Source organism: Mirounga angustirostris, unplaced genomic scaffold, assembly GCF_029215605.1.
Source record: "Mirounga angustirostris isolate CCGP_5_RB_7025 unplaced genomic scaffold, mMirAng1.0.hap1 SCAF_1, whole genome shotgun sequence".
In the NCBI taxonomy this organism is placed as follows: Eukaryota; Metazoa; Chordata; class Mammalia; order Carnivora; family Phocidae; genus Mirounga; species Mirounga angustirostris.
Window position 1 is genome coordinate 58,695,352 of NW_026991709.1, and position 16,020 is coordinate 58,711,371.

A 16,020-nucleotide genomic window follows, 5' to 3' on the forward strand; every position below is an offset into this window, starting at 1 on the left:
GACATAAAGAAAAAAATGAAACTACTCTCAATCACATCACTTGACCAGAATCCACAAGAATCACTGTTGACATTCTTACAGATTTCTTAGGATTTTTTTTCTGCATTCACCTGATTTTTTACAAATGTTAGACCATAAGTAATTTTGTATTCTGCATTTTACTTAAGGTGAGCATTTCTCTGTCATTAAATATACAAAATCATGATTATCGCTTTTATGTTTGACAACATGGATGCATATGCTCTAATTTCTATCATCTTATTTAATGCTTTAGGCATCTTTGCTCTCTGTATTTTGCTATATATTTTTGCATTTATCATCTTTAGCATATTTTAGGTTAACAATCCTCTACCTGGAATGTCCTATTACCTGGTCTACCTGGTCCGACTCATTAAATCATGAAATCTGGCACATCTGTATTATATAGTTCAGGGATAGCACCGGGGTGCTTTTCATAGCCCCAAGAATCCTTCCTCTATGTGTTTGGTTTCAGCAGCTGCTTTCCATCTTGGTGGGCAGTTGGGGACTTATTTATGAACGTGCTATGTTGTCTTCTGCTTTATGTTACTGCTATCAGAAGTCCTAACTTCTTTTGCCATTACGGAAATCTTACATCCTTTAACATCTGTTGACTTCTTCCTGTCAATCACATCACCAATATGCTTGGTGCTATCAGTCAGGGTGGTTCCTAAATGCCAACCCGGAGATACTACAATATATATAAGAAAAGGAAATTAATGAAGTCCTGCCACGGAGCTTTCACTGTGAAGTTGAGTCAAACTGTACCTCAAGAACAAGAAATAAGCCAAAGGTTTTAAATGTTTATTTACAAACTATACAAGTAACCAATCTATATAAAAATTATTTTCAAAGAGTACAGAAATATATAAAGTTAAATGGAAAAGTTACTCAGCTCTACAATCATGCTTTCCAGGAATACCCACTGTAAACAGTTTGGAATTTGTCAGACCCTTTTCTTGCTCTTGTCCATACAAACTACAAACACTCCTAGCTAAAAAATTATAACAATTCCATGCATTAAATTTTTAAAAATTCAGGGCGCCTGGGTGGCTCAGTCAGTGGAGCATCCAACTCTTGATTCTGGGTCAGGTCATGATCTCGGGGTTGTGGGATAGAGCCCCATGTCAATCTCCACACTCAGCAGGGAAGTCTGCTTGAGATTCTTTCTCTCACTCTCCCTCAGTCCCTCCCCCACTTCTAAATAAATAAATACATCTTTAAAAATTTCGATTGCAAAAGGAATCCTTGCTCTCTGTAAAAATTTTAAACAGCACAGATATATATGAAGTATCAATGCCCCTCTGCTTTTAACAGTCTGGTGATATCAATTCCAGACGTTTTTCCCTATATAAGCCCAAGCAATTACTTATGTACATATTAGTAACTGTTACACTTAAAGGACAGGACACATAAAATGCAAATACTATAAAATATCTTCCATTGCCAGTTCAAATCTCTGTGGGGTGATCCTGCTCCTTGGATAAAATTTAGGGTGGATCCCATGACTTTCCTGATCACAGTTTTATAATAAAAATCCTCTAGTCATTTTTAGTCACAGTCACTGAGAATATATCAGTATGGTTCTTTTGATGCAGGTAATGCCTCTCTCCCTACTGTCTCTTACATTCTCTCCCCCACCGCCAACTTCTGCCTCTGTCCTTAAGGCTCCAGTCTCTCCTTGGGTGCCTGGGTGGCTCAGTTGGTTAAGCGACTGCCTTCAGCTCAGGTCATGATTCTGGAGTCCCGGGATCGAGTCCCGCATCGGGCTCCCTGCTCGGCAGGGAGTCTGCTTCTCCCTCTGACCTTCCCCCCCTCTCATGCTCTCTCTCTCTCTCATTCTCTCTCAAATAAAGAAAAAAAAAAAAAAAAAAAAAGGCTCCAGTCTCTTCCTTCTGAGGTAGCCCTGCCCCTGATGGAAGGCCTGTGGCAGAGTACCCAGACCAGCTCCTCATAACATACTGTGGACCCCTGTCTGGTACCCCTCTGATGCAACAACAACTAGAAATTTACCATACAAGTCATATTCATGTATGTGCAAAAGGACATTTATTCAAGGATATTCTTTACAAAATTGTTTCAAGTAGCAAAGGACAAGGAAACACTCCAAAGGCTCATCAAAAACATGATTTTTTTTTTTTTTTAAGGAGAATGATTGGGGCACTTAGGTGACATAGTCGGTTAGGAGGCTGACTCTTGGTTTCGGCTCAGATCGTAATGTCAGGGTTTTGAGATCAAGCCCTGTGTTGGACTCCATGCTCAGCGGGGAGTCTGTTTGGGACTCACAGTCTCTCTCTCCCTCTGCCCCTTCCCCGCCAAAATAAATAAATAGGGATGCCTGGGTGGCTCGGCTGATTGAGCGTCCAACTCTTGGTTTCAGCTCAGGTCATGATCTCAGGGTCATGTGGCTGAGCCCTGCGCTGGGGCTCTGTGCTCAGCAAAGAGTCTGCTTGAGATTTCTCTTCCTCTTGCCCCTCCCCCACCACAAGCTCTTTCTCTCAAATAAATACATAAAATCTTTTAAAAAATAATAATAAATTGGGGCGCCTGGGTGGCTCAGTTGGTTAAACGTCTGCCTTTGGCTCGGGTCATGATCCCAGGGTTCTGAGATCGAACCCGCATTGGGCTCCCTGCTCAGCAGGGAGTCTGCTTCTCCCTCTCCTTCTGCCTCTTCGCGCTTCTCGTGCTTTCTCTCTCTCTCTCTCAAATAAATAAATAAAATCTTTAAAAATAATAATAATGATAATAAATCTTGAAAAAAATGAATGATTAAATGTCACAGTATTATTTTGAATCATCTGAAAATTGCCCATATTTGAACTTTTCTGACATTAGAAACTACAATTTCAGATGGTTCAGACTAAAATAGACTGAATCATAATATCTAAATATTCAATCTAAATATATGTATATGTGTATACATATATGTATAATATAAATGTATGTATATAGGTATAATATATACGTATGTGTGTATATATATGTGTGTGTGTGTGTATGTATGTGTGTGTGTATATATATATATATATATATAAAATTAAAAATGGGCTGTATTGTGTCTCCCCCAAATTCATATGTTTAAGTCCTAAACCCCAGTCTCTGGAATGTAACTTTATTTGGAGATAGGGTATTTAAAGCGGTAATAAAGTTAAAATGGGTCATTAGGGTGGGCCCTAATCTAGTATGACTGGTGTCAAGAAAAGGAAATTAAGGGGTACCTGGGTGGCTCAGTCATTAAGCGTCTGCCTTCGGCCCAGGTCATGAGGATCGAGCCCCACGTCAGGCTCCCTGCTCAGTGGGAAGTCTGCTTCTCCCTCTCCCTCTGCCTCTATTCGTACTCTCTCACTCACACTCTCTCTCAAATAAATAAAATCTTAAAAAAAAAAAAAGAAAAGGAGACCAAAACACAGACCACAGACATGGGACATGGGAACTACCAAGTGAGGATACTGCAAGAAGGCAACCATCTACAAGCCAAGATGAGAGGCCTCAGAAGAAACCAAACCTGCTGACACCTTGATCTTGGACTTCTAGCCTCCAGAGCTATAAGAAAATAAATATTTCTTGTTTAAGCCACCCAGTCTGTGGTATTTTATGGCAGTCCTAGCAAACTACATTTTATATATAATATATATAAATATACATATAGTGTATATACACACACACATATACATATGTATGTATATATTTCTTAATTTAAAAACTTATACATAATACCTATCCTTTGGGATGGGGAGAAGAATATATATGTATATGTTAACAACTGCACAGAATTTCTCTGGAAGGATCACCTCTGAAGAGTGGAATGAGGGAAAGGGCATAAGAAAGACTTACTGTATACCCTCATATAGAATTTTAACCTTTTGCCACATGTATGCATTTTCTCTTCTACAGTATGAATTAACTTTTCAGTCTTTCTAATATATGTATTTAAGACTATAATATTTGCTCAAGGTACAATTTTATCAATAGCCCATAGATTTTAATATACAATATTTTCAATAGTCATTAATTTCTAAATAGTATGTAGCTTCAGCTAAATTCTAAATTATTTTTTAAAATATTATACTGGAAAAAAAAAAGTAAATATTACCCCTAACTCCCTTTTTTGTGGAGAGAAAAATTAAAGTCCCCACTACTACCTATTCCATTTTACTCTCTCCCAGTTGGGAATCAATCTGATTATCAATTTTCTTCATCCTTCAGATCATCTATATATATGTATTATCATATTATCACATGCACATAAACTTTTTATAAAAATGGAATCACGCTACATATGTCACTCTGAAACACGCTTTATTTTTACTAAGAAATATAGACATCTTTCTAGGTAAGTACAAATCAATTTCCCTTATTCTTTCTAATACTACATAGTGTTATGCAGCACAAAGCCATAATTTATTTAGCTGTTCCCCATTGACCAATACTCATTTTTTCCCTCTTCCTCTCTTATTTTTGCTACTAAAAACAATCCTGACAAAAGGACTGCAATCAGTATCTATTGCTTAACTTGCATCTCCTTGATGACTAGTGAGGCTGAATACCCTTTCACATACTATGAATCATTTATATTTCTTTTTCTGTGATTTGCTTTTTATTATCTTGACTTTTGCTTCCTTGTAATTTCAACTCTTACATCCTCTCCAACCTGAGTTGAGATAAAAAGTTTTCCAAGTAGTTTTCTTTCTTTTTTGGCTCCCCTTTTGTTAATTTATATATGTGAACTATTTCCTTGTATTATGATTGGCAACAAATAGTATCTAATTTTTAGGGGTGCCTGGCTGGTCAGGTGGTGAAGCTTGTGCCTCTTGATCTCCAGGTCGTGAGTTTGAGCCCCACACTGGGTGTAGAGATTACTTAAATAAATAAACTTAAAAAAAAAAAGAATTTGAGGTTTTCCTTGTAGCCCTCTTACATGATATATTTTTGTTAAGTGTTATATGAGTATTTGAGAAGAGTGTGTATTTTTAGCTCCTTAGGCATAAAGTCATAGTAAATATTTTTAAAAGTTAATGTTTGCTCTTTGAAATAAACTTTGATAACAAATTACTGTGTATTTTCTTCTACTCAACATTTGCCCAGGGTATGCCTATGTGTATTTTATTTTTAAACTGTCTGCATTATTTTGTTTTATATTTGCCTGAAGTAACCAAATTTGGTTCTACACAATCTAAGAGCCTTTTTTAAAAAAAGAAGAAAAAAAGAGAGAATTTATTCCAGTCATATTTATTGTAAATATTGTCCCATATGCTCATATTCTGTTCTCTCTCTCCTCCCACCCCCCTTTTATACTTTTCCTTGCCTGATTTTTTATTTTCCTCAATACCTGTTTTCCTTTTTTATCTGTTTGATTTATGAATTTCCCTAACAATTTTAAGAAACATACTATAGTGCACACTTGCTCTTTTCTCCTCTCTACTTCATGAAATTCCCCAATTTTCACTTAGGTATGTACCTCTAACTCAGCCCTTGTGCTTCACTGGTAGTCCCTGGCATGTCTTGGCAAGTGACTTTTTGCTGGGCAGAGTGACTAGTCTCAGACTGGTCCAAACATAACAAACCTCAGGACTTTTCTTTGATGGTGTGGGTAGCTATGCTCTTTCCCTTTCCAATTTTTTGGAAAATTTCTCTTTAAGAGAAAGCATATAATTTCAAATACAGACATCTTGCGAAAGAAAGAAGCCAGTTCGGAGATGAAAGTGTACACAAAGAAAAGCAAAGCTGAGAGGACAAAACTGAGAGAAAAGGAATTGCTTATCAATAACCTAAAGTATCTTAATATTAAAATTTAAATCTATTTTCCTCCTATTAAAAACAGTATCTATGGTCTCCTCCCCTCCCACCACAAAAGTTTTAACAGCTCTATATGTTACCCACCAACTGCCCACCGACCATCTCCCATGCCAAGCACTTACTGCAACCATGTAGAATTTTAGCTTTAGAGTGGTTCTCCTCCTAGATCTATTTTGCATGTTCAACAGTTCATAATTCTCTTCTTTGTCCTTGTGTACCTTATTTAAGAACTCCTTGGTTTAATTATCTAGTTCATTAATTTAGTCATCTAGTAAAACCATGCTGCTATTCGGCCTGCTATTGAAGTTTTTATTTCAGAAAACATGTTTCCAAATTTCCAAAAACTTTCTTATTCTCATTTCTTTTTCATAGCACCCATTGCTATTTTATGGAAATTACATGCTCTCAAATATTTTAGGATTTCTTTGGACAAAAATGCTATCTTTTGTCCATTACAATTCGTTTTCTCAAAGATCAACTCTTTTTGTTCAGCTTCTTTTGTTCACTCTTTCATCCTATTGGTTTTACCTTAAATATTTAGTGAGGATCAATTAACTGAATTGGCAGATAAAGTTGGTTTCCCTAACACAATGATTCTTAATTCTGGATGCATTAGAGAAATCATCTTTTTAAAGAAAGCTCCTACTTGATTTTAATGTGCATCCACCACTAAGAACTAATACTTTAATACATGTAAAAATCATTCTTCTCCCTGCCATGAATGTGCATGCTGATTATAAGAGTTCTGGCTGTCAAAAGTATCACACACTGATGGAGAAGTTGAACGACTAGATGGGTGCCTTCCGAAGGAAGGAGCTCCACATTCACAGTGACAACCAGAAGTTCTCTAAAGTATAACCCTGATTCTCTCCCTGACCCTAAAGCCCATGATTGGAAACACCCTCAATTTATATAAATATGTTCTAATAGCTTAGCTCTGCAAGTTAACACTGTAATTAGGTATCCGAATTGGTCCCGCTACGGTTGTTCTGAAGTCTGCTAATTAATTACCTTTGACCACTACTGTGGTCTAAATGTTTGTGTTCCCCCAAAATTCATATGCTGAAATCCTAACCCCCAAGGTATTAGGAGGTAGGGCCTTTGGGAAATGTTTAGATCATGAGGGCAAAGTCCTCGTGAATGGGATTAGTGCCCTTATGAAAGAGGGCCCAAAGAGCTTGCTTGCCCCTTCCACCCCGTGAGGGGTACAGCATGAAGTAGGTAGTCTGCAACCTGGAAGAAGGCCTTCACCAGAATCCAACCATGCTGGCACCATGATTTGGATGTCCAGCCTCCAGAACTGTGAGAAATAAGTATCTGTTGTTTACAAGCCACCCAGTCTATGATATTTTGTTATAGCAGCCTGAACGGACTAAGACATCCAACCTCTACCCACTCCTCCTTTTCAAAGTCTCTGAGCTTTGGGATTTTCCAGAATTGCAGTGGGAAAACTCACTTTCCTACTGTTTCACCTTTAAGTCTATATTGGATTGCAGATTTCCCCACACTGTATGGTTTTGCCATCAACCTGATCCCATATGCTTTGCATTTTTCATAAATTCCTCCATCTTTTGATCTTTAGACAACACCCTTCTTCCCAGCTTTTGAACAGTAATAAGGATGTGTCCTTAGTTTCCTATTTTTAATTCTTTTTGTAACTTACCTAGATTTTTTAAAGATTATTTATTTTAGAGGCAGGGAGGGGCAGAGGGAGAAAGAGAGTCTTGAGCAGACTTTGTGCTGAGCAAGGAGCCTGACACAGGGCTCGATCTCATGAACCTGAGATCATGACCTGAGCAAAAACCAAGAGTCGTTGCTCAACTGACCGTGCCACCCAGGCACCCCTAGATTTTCTCATTATACAAATAAAACGTCCCTATATTAAATGAGTCAGATCATACTAAAAGATTTAAGTTATACAAGATGTAGTCTCTCACACCAGCTTTCCTCCTGAAATTTCCTGTTAACATGACACAAGTAATTACGGCTGTATTACTAATTTTCCCTTTCCATACTCTATTCTTTGGAAGTAGGTACTAAGTCTAGCCCACTCAACGAGAGGGGAATTAATCTCCATCTATATCTCTTAGAGAAGGAAGTATCTATATATATTTTTTACAATTATTCTGCAAAGGAGATTTGTCTCTTCTCCCCCAATTTATTTATTCAATCATTTATTTATATCAGTATGGACTCAAGGAAATATTTATTTTATCCTTCGGGTCAAAATAGAATGCTACAGTTATTTCATTGTTGAAATTGTTCAAGCTTTGGCCATTGGGCCCTCTTTTGGGCTGGCTCCTATGTCCTTTTCACATGATCCCACCTCTCTCCCACCCCCATTTTTTTTAGTGCTTCCTTACTTTTTGGCACTATTTCATGCTCTGGGCTCATCTTGTGATATATATCCTATTGGTTCTGTTTCTCTGGAGAACCTTAATATAGTAGTTAATCAATAAGTATGCTGGTGAAGGAGTGAATAACTGGGGTAGGGTGCAGGAATTTTTTAAGACCCCAAAAGTAATTCTGAGGCATAACCACCATAATCACTAATACCTCATATACCCGCTACCTCAAATTAATGAATGGATGGTATAGGTGAATGGGAATAGCCCTTGATAGCAGACCTAGAATCAAATCTTTTTTTTTTTTAAGATTTTATTTATTTGTTTAGACAGAGAGAGAGAGCAAGAGAGGGAACACAAGCAGGGGGGAGTGGGAGAGGGAGAAGCAGACTTCCCGCGGAGCAGGGAGCCTGATGTGGGGCTTGATCCCAGGACCGTGGGATCATGACCTGAGCCGAAGGAAGACACTTAACGACTGAGACACTCAGGCGCCCCCCTAGAATCAAATCTTAAAGCTGGCATTCACTAGCTATTTGGTTTTAAAGTAAGTATTCCTTGGGGTGCCTGGATGGCTCATTCCATGGAGTGTGCAACTCTTGATCTCAGAGTTGTAGGTTCAAGACCCACGGTGGGTATAGAGATTAGTTTAAAAAAAATAAATTTTGGGGGCGCCTGGGTGGCTCAGATGGTTAAGCGTCTGCCTTTGGCTCAGGTCATGATCCCAGGGTCCTGGGATCGAGCTCCACATCGGGCTCCTGGCTCAGCAAGGAGCCTGCTTCTCCCTCTCCCTCTGCCTCTCTCCCTGCTCATGCTTTCTCTCTCTCTCTCTGTATCTCTGTGTCTCAAATGAATAAATAAAATCTTAAAAAAATAAATACTTTTTTTTTTTTAAAGTTCCTCCATAAAATAAATAAATAAAATAAGTATTTCTTCAAGTCTTGGCATCCTCACATTTAAGACTGAGAAACTATTACCACCCTCTGGGAGGACTGTTATGAGTTTACATGATAATCCATTTAATGGATCAAGCAAAGTGTCTGATACATACCAAGTGCTCAATACACAATAGTTGCCTTTTTTCCATTTTCCCCCTAATTCACTGGGAGGATGGAGGTCACCTGGTACCAGTTCCTTAACTGTATCCTACATATACCATAACAGACCTCTACCCATGCATCTGTCCTTTCAGCCCACAAGAACATCCTAAAGCTAACTCTTCCATCTATGGAGAGGGACTCTGTATTTGATTCCTTTCTCTGTAGCACTTTATTTCCTCCTTAACCATTTCTCTTTTGCTTCCAAAATATGGAGTTTATTAAATAAGAATTCACTGCCTTTTCTATCATTCCATTTCTCGCCTACTACTCCTCTGAAACTTCTCATCTTTCCTTCATTGGCCAATCCCTCCTAACCCATGGCAGAGTCTCCTGATTGTTCCCACCAACCAAAATTGCTTTCTTAGAGGTCAAGACTATTGTTCCCCATATAAGAGGTCTTTCTCTGCCTTCCCTCTCCTCTCTGCAGGATTGGAGGCTGCTACTGTCTCCTTTTTCTCCACATTTTCTCTCCTAAATTGTCTTCCTCGTCCCCAGTTATGCATCATCTTGCTCTCACATGAATCCTTGTCTCTCACTTCGACTTGCAAGGCTCAGTGCTGTTTGCTTTTCTATTTACTTTCTCTCTACAAAGTTTCAAACTGTTTCTGTGTAAAAGGCATTACCTATTTATAATAAAGCCAACTTTAAACACAGATCTTGATCCAAACCTCTGGTTGGGCAACTTCTCTTCAGAACGTTTCATTTCAAAACCAATTAACAAGTCTTTGCAACATGCTGAATTGCCCTGCCTCTTAAGAGACTTTCTTCTAATTTCTCCATTTTATCAATGACACCAAAAACTTTAACCTGGCTCTAAACCCAAAAGTAATCTGCAAATTTTCTCACCAAATCCTATCAATTCTTTTCACAACGTTCATCTTATCCTGTTTATCCTGTTTATTCCTACCACCTCCTGTTTTACACATGTCTGGCTCTTAATAGTCTTTTTATCTCCCAGTCTTTCCCCTATTCTTCAATGGTTTCATATTCTAATGTCTCAGTAATCTTTTCAAGTCACAGTACTCAGCATGTGCCTCCCCTGCTCTAGAATCTACAGTACTTTTTCCACTATCCACTGGATTGAATCCAAACTCTTGGGTCCTAGCTTTCATGACTCTACCTAACACCACCTTCTTCACGGGCCAGTCTCACTCATCCACTTACTTAATACAACACACACAGGAGCAAGGCTATCAAGCTAATCATGCCATCTACCTTCTCTCCTCTCCAATCCAGACAGGTTCTTCCCTGTGCTCCTTATCAGCTATTCATTTTTTGCTAAATCTATGCTACTTGCCCACCGAAATGACCTTTCCACTTTGCTATGCTTTTTCAAATACTATTAACCCTTTTTTTAAAGATTATATTTATTTAGGGGCACCTGAGTGGCTCAGTCAGTTAAATGTCTGCCTTCGGCTCAGGTCATGATCCCAGGGTCCTGGGATCGAGTTCCGCGTTGGGCTCCCTGCTCAGCAGGAAGCCTACTTCTCCCTCTCCCACTCCCCCTGCTTGTGTTCCCTCTCTCTGTCAAATAAATAAATAAAATCTTTAAAAGGGAAAGTACAGGAGCATAGATGGAAACTGGAAGAATCCTGGGGTACCTCTTTGTACTACCACTAGCAGCGAAGTTACCAGTAAGCTATTGCTACCCTACACAGGCAAGACCTGTAAGGGCTCAAAGCAATCAGGAATAAAAGTCTGTCTGACTCCAAAGTCCATACTCTTGAACATGCCACTTTCTACTGATATCAATCTACTTGCAGCTCCTTAATCAAGAAATGCTCCCTCTCATTTCCATGCCTTGTACCTGTTAGTTCATATCAACCTTCCAACTGAAAACTTCTAATTATCCTCTTTGAAACTTTCTCTGATTCCTAGAGGTTAGGCCCAAACATCCTGACGTAATACTCCACAATGTCTTAATATGAAATATACTCTACATGCTTACTGGTTTTTCCCACTAGCCTGTAAGGCTTCTAAATGGTAGAAACCACATCTTTTATGTTTGTATCCTCAACAATTAGTACTCAGTATATGGGAGTAATAAATGTCTCTTGAAAGAATATCTGGTCTTCCTTTTTTTTTAAGATTTTATTTATTTGTCAGGGAGAGTGGCAGGTAAAGGGAGAAGCAGGCTCCCCAATGAGCAAGGAGCTCAATGCGGGACTCGATCTCAGGACCCTGGGATCATGACCTGAGCCAAAGGCAGATACTTAACCAACTGAGCCACCCAGGTATCCCAGTATCTGCTCTTTCTTAATTTTCCATAGTATTAACCACTGCATCTTAGATTTGGGGTACTCATATTTAAATTAGCACCTAATGAATACTGTGTTCAGTCCCTTAATTATTTGATATGGTGTTCCCCAATCCTTCCTATAAGTCGAAAAACTTCTTAAGAGCTGAGTTCCCAGGGCCCCTGGGTGGCTTAGTCGTTAAGCGTCTGCCTTCGGCTCAGGTCATGATCCCAGGGTCCTGGGATCGAGTCCCGCATCGGGCTCCCTGCTCCACAGGAAGCCTGCTTCTCCCTCTCCCACTCCCCCTGCTTGTGTTTCCTCTCTCACTGTGTCTCTCTCTGTCAAATAATAAAATCTTAAAAAAAAAAAAAAAAGAGCTGAGTTCCCAATGTTTACTATTTCTGTACTCTTTAGCACCTACGAGTATTAGGCACATGGTAAGCACTCAATAAATACTTGATGAATTGAATTTAAAACAGAGTATTAGCACATTAATAGGAGCAATTTATCATGCTCTACCGATCTAATTAAAAGATCTGGCCTTCTGAAGTAGTACAATTGTACTCATCTGGAAAATTTAATGAGAAAAAGAAAAATTATCCAATTGGACAGTTAAAAGCTTTTCTCTTAGTGAGAGTTCCACAAATATTTTATGGATAACAAGAGTCGACCTTTAGAGCTCAGAGTAAAAGACTCAAGCTATATATCCCCATGCATACTGGAAGTAAGATTACAAGTTTAAGGGGTCTGCCACAACCATAATTACTTAACTTCCACTAACCCTTAACAAATTCATAATAGAAGACATAAAAATATTTAATAGCAAATTAATCAATGTCAAATCAACCTATGCTAAAGATGTACAGGGCTATCTCTGCATGATATATAACACGGCAGTCATTTACTCATTCAACAAACATTTATTAAGTCCCTACGAATGAGAAGTGCTATGTTAGGTCCTAAAATCACAAAGATAGGAGCGCCTGGCTGGCTCAGTCGGTAGAGCATGCGACTCTTGATCTCAGGGTTGTAAGTTCAAACCCCATGTTGGGTGTAGAGATTACTTAAAAATAAAATCTTTAAAAAAAATAATAAATAAATAAAATTACAAAGATTTAGAGAACACAGTTTCTATGTTGGGGGTTGCAGCTTTGCCATGCTGCAATGGTATCTAAGAATACAATGTGATGGATGTGGAGCCTACTTCAAAAAAAAAAAGAGAGGGGTGCCTAGGTGGCTCAGTCGGTTAAGCAACTGCCTTTGGCTCAGGTCATGGTCCCGGGGTCCTGGGATGAGTCCCACATATCGGGCTCCCTGCTCTGCAGGGAGACTGCTTCTCCCTCTCCCTCTGCCGTTCCCCCTGTTTGTGCACTCTCTTTCTCTCTCTGTGTCAAATAAATAAATAAAATCTTAAAAAAAAAAAATAGAATACAACGTGAAACATACCACAGGAGTTGCTCAACATGGAGGTTCTAGGTAGCGTCTGGTGGAAAAGGTGGATAAACACATACCTTTGGCAATGTGATTAGCCTTAACCCAGAAATAAGTACAAGATGTTATGAGGCCACAGAGGATAAAATAATTAACCTACTGAAGAAATCAGGAAAAGATATGGAAGACACTGACATCCATACATACGTGGATTCAATGCAAGTCAAGGTGTGAGAAAGCTACAAAAGAAACATCTGAAATTGAATCAAACCTGAAACTAGGGTTGCAAGCAGGGTCAGAAGGATTCCAAAGCAAACCAATCCAACTCATAGCAAACCACTGTAGAAGAGCCAAAAAGTAAAATACGCTTTGCTGTTAAGCTTGAGGGTAATGAAACACATACACAAAAGAAATTAAACCACCACACGGTATAAGTATAAAAGGATTCCTTTAAACAATATATGGCATAAAAGTTCAAAGGGAGCCGATCACTAAGAGTTAGAGAGAGCTATCAGGAAAACCTTCATAAAAGTAGAGTTAGACCTATCATCGGTGGGGAGAGGAGCACAAGGAGGTCTGTCCACATGCTGAGAAAGACCAATGTCATTAACAAAAGCAGAAATCTGAACTACACAGTTGTGGGACCGTGAGGAGGTCCAAGGATTTGGAAGCACTGTGTAAAAACTGGACACACGAATGAAGGCCTGATTTAGCAGAGCCTGGAACACAAGCCTAGTGGCTTGGACACTGTCCTAGACTCAGTAGTTGTCAACCATGCCTGCTAAATAGAAACACCTGGGGAACTTTAAAAATTATACCTCTGGCAGCTGATTACCTGTTGAAGCTTATCTTCTAACCTGAGTTAAACATTCTGTTTTCTTAGTGTTTCTTTTCCCTTGTTGACAATGCTAAGCTCTGAAAATTAGAAAATAACCCATCAATTTCTCTCCACATGACGGGTCCATTGACTGCACAGTCTGAAACTTAGAATTTTATTTCCATGATGTCCTACAGACAACTAACTTAGAAAATAAATATTTCAATCCTATGCTGCCCTTATATCCCTGCAGTGAAGTGTTTCCACATTAAGGAATGTTCTAGGCTGCATCCATGTTTGGATTTTACAAAATTTCTCTTTTAAATATAGAGAGAGTGTAATACCTACATATACAAGAGTCTTATTACTTAGGCCACAGCAAAATGTGAGATTAAGTATTCATTTTTGTAGTACCAGAGACATTATATACTATTCTTGGTTTCAGATGTGCAATGATTACAAAGTACTTTGATTATTTTGTAACACATACTGTCAGAATACTTCACAAATAAAAGGGAAACAACAAATGTATCCCATACAATAACTCTGTGCTACATTAACCAGTGTTTGTGGGAGAAAAAAATCATCAAGATGTTTAGAGAGTATGACAGCCTGTTGATCCTTCAAAAAGCAGGTTGGTTGGTTTGCTCACTTGTTTTTAAAGAAAAAGCAAATATGCTTCAGGGTCCATGTTACTCACCAAAGTGTCTATTCAGGAAATGTATACTTGGCTTATAGGTAAGCAACTGTCTTCTTTATGCGAAATTAAGTTAGCCACAACTATCTTATTTTTGGTGGTGTTAGGTCACTACATCTACTTAATGGTAAAAATGGTGTGAAGAACATAAGTTGGAAGACCAGAGCACACACACAGGTAGGTTTGTGCAGTTTCTTATTTGCAGATAAAGTTGATAAACTCGAAAGACCATATCCCAATGGAACCGTGGGGCGGGGAGGGGGCAGTGAGTACAGGAAAATCCAACAATCAAAATGTAAAACATGAAAAAGAAATATGGAGCCGTATTTCAAGAGCTGACCATTCGCTTGTACCGATCCTATTTAAAAAGGAAAAGAAAAGCTTCTAAAAAGAAAACGCAAACTTAACTCTGACTATAGGGGTGAGACTTAAAAAGCAAGTCGCATGAGTCTGACCCAGTGGGTCCGAGGAAAAATCAGAGAGCAAGGAAAGAAGAGGGGACGAAGGAGACAGGAAAAGGTGAAGGAGTCAGGCAAAGGCCGTCCGGTGTGAACCTGGATGCCCGGGTCTTTATGCACCCAGGGCAGCGTGGAGCCTCTCTCGCCCCGCGCGTATCTGGGGGCCGGGCCGCAGCGCGAGTCCCCCACCCCCCTGGCACCAGGGGGCGCGGGGCGCCGGAGGTCGGGGAGAAGAAGGGCAGGCGCAGCGCCCACGCTCGCACCCCACCGGGCTCTGCACTCAGGGGTCCCCAGGAAGGAAACACACTCTGAGCAGCCCTAGTCTCCGGGACCGGGAGGGGGTGGGTGGAGCAGAGCCCGGAGCCGCCCCCCGGAGCCGCCCCCGCAGCCCCGGCCCCCGCCCCCCGCCCCGGCTGTCAGCGGCCCCCTCCCGCAGTCACTCACCCGCGGGCTGCGCGGTCTCGGCCGCGGCGGCAGCGGCGGCGGCGACCCCCGCCTGGGTCATGATCCCAAGCGGGTACGGCAGGGGTGTCCGACCGCTCGGGCTAATCTCTCCGTCCGCGGCCGCCGCCTGCTCCTCTGGGGCTGGGGGAGCGCGGGCCCAGGCCCTCCTCTCCCCCCGCCCCCGCCGCCTCTTCTTGCGGCCACCGCCGCCGCTGCGAGCCCGAGCCCTCAAGGCCGGAGACCCGGCGGCAGCGCGGCCTCAACTTTCCCAGCCCCCCTCCCCCCGCCCCTCCCCGCCCCTCCCGCGGCCGCCGCTCGGCACGCGAACAGCCTACCCTGAGTGCGCCGCGCTCCCGCCCCTGCCACTCAGCCCACCAACCCGGCCCCGGGGAGGCTGCCCTGGTAGCCAATCAGAACCCGGACGCCGATGCGCTAGGCTAGAGGGCGGGAGGAGATGGAGGGAAAACCGAAGAGTGAACGGGCCTCGGGCGGCCCAATGAGGAGGGCCGGGGGGCGGAGGTGTGCAAGTTGGGTTGAAGGAACAGGAAATATTCTTAAAGGTAGAGTGATAGGCAGCGAGAAAAGCCAGTAGGTGACTGAGGGAGAGGTGGGCCTGGTTCCTTAAAGGGGACGCCTTGAGAACCTAGAAAGGAGGTGTTTTTAGAAACTACTTTGTGTCT

General features: G+C 40.9%; 1 protein-coding gene across 4 annotated transcripts in view; it reads right to left on the reverse strand.

Moving 5' to 3' along the window:
* USF3 (upstream transcription factor family member 3) overlaps nucleotides 1–15,628 on the reverse strand; it is a 49,962-nt gene extending 34,334 nt beyond the window's left edge. For all 4 annotated transcript variants that reach the window (XM_054504186.2, XM_054504185.2, XM_045902883.3 and 1 more), the window contains exon 1: nucleotides 15,341–15,628. The gene's annotated coding sequence lies outside the window, so the exon portion shown is untranslated. The remainder of the gene's footprint in view (nucleotides 1–15,340) is intronic.
* Between the last annotated feature and the right edge of the window lie 392 nt (nucleotides 15,629–16,020).